We start from the raw sequence: 4,014 nt of genomic DNA on the forward strand, positions 1-4,014 counted from the left end.
ATGAATCCTCCAATGAATCATGCAGCATTAAAATAAACTTTTATAGAACAGTAAGTGTCCTGCTAAAGACTTTAGACCCAACAGCTCGTCTACATATTTCTAAATGCTTTCATTCAATTCCGGTGACTCTCAAATACTAATAAAGATTAAACGTACTAACTGCGATTACCCTGATGTCCATAGGACTAAAAAAATGATTTTGAAACTTGTAACTCAAGGTGGCTTCTGAAAACATGCTCGATTTATTCCACACCTTTTCAGGTGGAGCCAGGGGAAAAAGCTACCCGCGCCGTCAGTCTGTAGCCACGCCCACTCGAATGACATCGCTCGCAGGCCACGCCCCGCGCACCTGTCCGCCGGGTTCTGCGAGAGAGAAGGGAGCTGGGTGAGTTTGCTCCGCATTTTGATTATTTTTCCTCTACTTGAATGTAGATAAAATGTAACTCATGTAGTTATGTAGTCTATACATCTCCGGAGAAGGGGGGGTAAAATACTTATTTTCGTTGGAAGCTAAATAGCACTTTTCCCCAATGTCTTTTTTTTTTTTCAACGCTTCGCTTATTTTTAACCTGGCGTTTGTGTTACACAGACAACGCATGTATTTATTCTACATCGAAGAAGAGCTCTGTTGTAGCAGTCAAGACATTGCTGTATTTGCCGAATGAAAGCGTATTTTTCCGCATGTTCTCTTTATCAAACAATTCGTGAACTTTGTGCGCAAAATCAAGCCTGTGAATTTATCCAACCCGAAAATAGCCTTCTGGGAATTGTATATTTTCCAGCGTATGTTGTATGGTTATGTTCTTATATTTGTCGTTAAAGTGTTTCAACGAATACGTTTTAAGTTAAATGTTGAATTTTGCCGTTTTTGCGTTTTCAGTTGCGTGTCTTCGGGCAGGACAAGATTCGCATTATATAATGGGAGTATAAACATTAATTAATTCCTTTACACGTATGCTATTGAAATAAATTCTGCGTTGTCTGCCCTGGTGAACACACCGTTTGCTAATGAACGTTTGTTTTAAATGATCTTTAAGTTGTCTTAATACATGCGTTCTTTTGTTTCCAGTGTGGGGTCTTCGGGCAGGACACTCTTGGCTCAGCTGCTGCAATGATCAATGTAAGTATAAACCTTACTTATTATTCGTTTCGGTTGTCCTATTGAAATATTTTGGATAACGTGATGCACTTTTTCAAAAGAAGACTAGGCGATACTAGAATTCTCCACGACAGAACTGGTTTTGACACTGTCAGCCTGCTGTTCATAGAAATTATTTCGTTGTTTTGATGCGTATAATACATATTCATAAATGTCCGTTTTGGCTTCCAGTTTGCATCACAACAATTAAAACAACGGAGTCTGTAAAGAGTTGGATTCATTATTCATGTGTTAACTGTTTAATTAGCAGGATCAGAAGTAAATAGTCACTGTTAGAGGATTTGAAGTCTCAAGTGTCTGGTCATGCAATGGGACTTGTACACGTCGCTCTTTAACAGCAGAGTGGCCGAGTGTGATTGAGAAGGCAGGTGCGGTCAGTCTGCAATTAGACTTCAATTCGCTCCTTTATAGCAGTACTGGGACCGGATCGCATCTTCGCCTTTAAATAGCGAGTTTGGAAGCAAAGAAAGTTTCTAAAATGTACCGTTTATATGGAGCTGCGGGATTCTGGGCTAAGCCTGTCGGTCTTTCTCGAACCGGGTGGAAGACGTAATAAAATCGGGTGTAAAGGTAGATTTCCAAACTTACTTTGTTGGAGCTATTTGACGGGCTGTAGGTTTTGCGTCTTCGACGAAGAGAAACATTAAATTGTGCCTTCAACTTCTTTAAGCTGCTAGTTTTTTTTTTAGTTTTACCTGAACAAGACGCTGTTTTTTTTGTTGGCATTCCAGGCTTCTGCTGTATCCTGGCGAGTCTCTGGGCTCTGATCGGCGGCTGTCGGATCCTCCAGGGCGTGGAGACCTGATCGCAGACCCACTCGTGTACCGCGGTGGATTCACAGGCGAGTCCGGGTCTCTTCTTCAAAGCGGACTTTCAAGCCGGCTTCCTCCAGGACTGAAGATCGCTTTCAGGGTGGCGTTGTAACTCTTACCGGTATCGCTGACTCTCGGACCAGGCGAGTCAAACCGCTGGTACTAGACCCGGTCCTGTATGCGGCCTTACTGTGCCCTGCAGCTCCGGCTGGGTTTTCATCCTCCGGAGGCGGTTTGCATGAAGACGCACCGACCGCTCTGTTTAGCTTGAACTGGGGGAAACTCGTAACTTGAGTTTGCGGTAACTGGAGCCCAGCCGTGTGAGACCCGGCGAGAAAACGGTTTCCAACGGTGCGAGGAGAGAGAGAGAAACCGCTTATCTGCTCCCAAAACACCACCTGCTTCTGTCCTGCCCGAAAGGTTAAAAGCAAGAGATTTAAATTTTGGCTCAATCTCCCGTAGAAAACGGTTGCTGGATTTAGCAAAATCTGTAAGAAACATTTCATGCGTTTTTCTTTTTCGGCAGCCCAGCTGAGCACCTGTACCGGCAGAGCAACGGGGTGACAGCCGAACTCCCCCCCCCCCAAGATCACCCCCTCACTCGGCGTGGGACGGCCCCTATTTATAATCCGAATCCTGGTGAGCGAGAAAAGGACGGCAAAGGTAGCTAATTAAGAGACACCGGGGACCGAGCTGGGACTTTGGATACCAGTACAATAACACTGCTATATATTGTAATTGTTTTTATGCTTTCTACCCTTGTATGCTGTAATAAACTGCTGTGAGTGTTAATTGGTCTGATTATTCCGACACGGTTTGGGGGGGTGGGGGTTCAACAGCCTGCGGGCACCGGCGTCGTGTTGATCGGGGAGTCGGGGAACCGGGAGCCCCTGTAAGGGAAGGATGGTGACTAAAATTGGGGGGGTGTGGCTAGGTTTAAGGGTGGGGTTCAGCATTAATATTGTCCGATCAGCTTGTTGAGGGGAATGGGTGTGAGCACAGCCGATCACAAGAGGGCGCTTTGGGTTCAAGAGAAAATCGCTTGCAGGGAGAGATACGCGGACGCGAACCCGGTTCGCAGGGGTTTTATGAGAGCCAGGGGTTTAGCTGAGTGAGCTATACTTCGTGCCGGACAGAGTAACTCCCTGGATATACTTATCTGGCCAAATGCCGCTAAAACCACAAAAATGTATCCCTACACCTCCTCTCGCATTTCTAAAAGTAGTTTCATATCTACTTTGGTTTGGGTTTTATAAAATGCTCTGTAGTCTGACGCCAAGATCCGAACCTGCACTCTCACCTGACCGCAGACCAGCGCCCTTCAAGACAGGCTTCAGCGTCGCCGGAAACAAAAAAAAAGCGCCGCCAAACACAAAAGCATTAAAACTGCGATTCATTTCCCCCCGGCAGACCAGTAGGAGACCCTTCTATAATAAAGACAGAGCTCTGCTGGCGAAGAGCACAGCTGGACTGGGGGAAACCACAGCACAAATGAACTAAATTAAAAATGAAAATTTCAATTTTATATCTATATATGAGAGAATATTGAAGATGGCTGTAGCTGCGCTGAATCCTGCAGTGATCTGTAGCTGCCGATTCTGCAGTGTTCAGTGAGGTTGTCAGTCCTGCATAGATCATAGGACTCTGCTTTACTATGAAAGTTGTTTCAATGAGTCGGTGTGACTCCATCTGCTTGTATTGAGCAGCTCTGAGTTTGACAGTGTAATGGAATTAGACTTGAATTATAAATGTGGATTATCAGGCTTTACTTTTCCACTATTCTCTAAAACGCTTCAATTTGATCATTGAGAGAGAGCACACCCATCAACACAAAGAGTACAGTTTCCTCCACAGACACTGGAAATAAAGCCCAATTGTTTGAAAGAGGTGTTCACAATCCCATTTTTAAGAACAAAAATAAGTTAAAAAGCACACGATTAAAACTTGGATCAGTAGCGTTTTAATATGTTGAAAACTGTACATTAGTTTAGGGAATTATCAGAATGAAGGAACAGTCAGTTGATATCAGTGTCCATTCCCGAG

The 4,014-nt window shown here is 44.4% G+C and overlaps 1 long non-coding RNA gene across 1 annotated transcript; it reads left to right on the forward strand.

Moving 5' to 3' along the window:
* The first annotated feature begins 341 nt into the window (after positions 1–341).
* On the forward strand, positions 342–2,747 carry LOC107079011 (uncharacterized). Its single transcript, XR_001479983.2, has 3 exons — positions 342–385; positions 1,070–1,120; positions 1,891–2,747. It is a non-coding gene; the product is annotated as an uncharacterized lncRNA (long non-coding RNA).
* Positions 2,748–4,014: the final 1,267 nt, after the last annotated feature.

This window comes from Lepisosteus oculatus, chromosome 19 (genome assembly GCF_040954835.1).
Source record: "Lepisosteus oculatus isolate fLepOcu1 chromosome 19, fLepOcu1.hap2, whole genome shotgun sequence".
Taxonomy (NCBI): domain Eukaryota; kingdom Metazoa; phylum Chordata; class Actinopteri; order Semionotiformes; family Lepisosteidae; genus Lepisosteus; species Lepisosteus oculatus.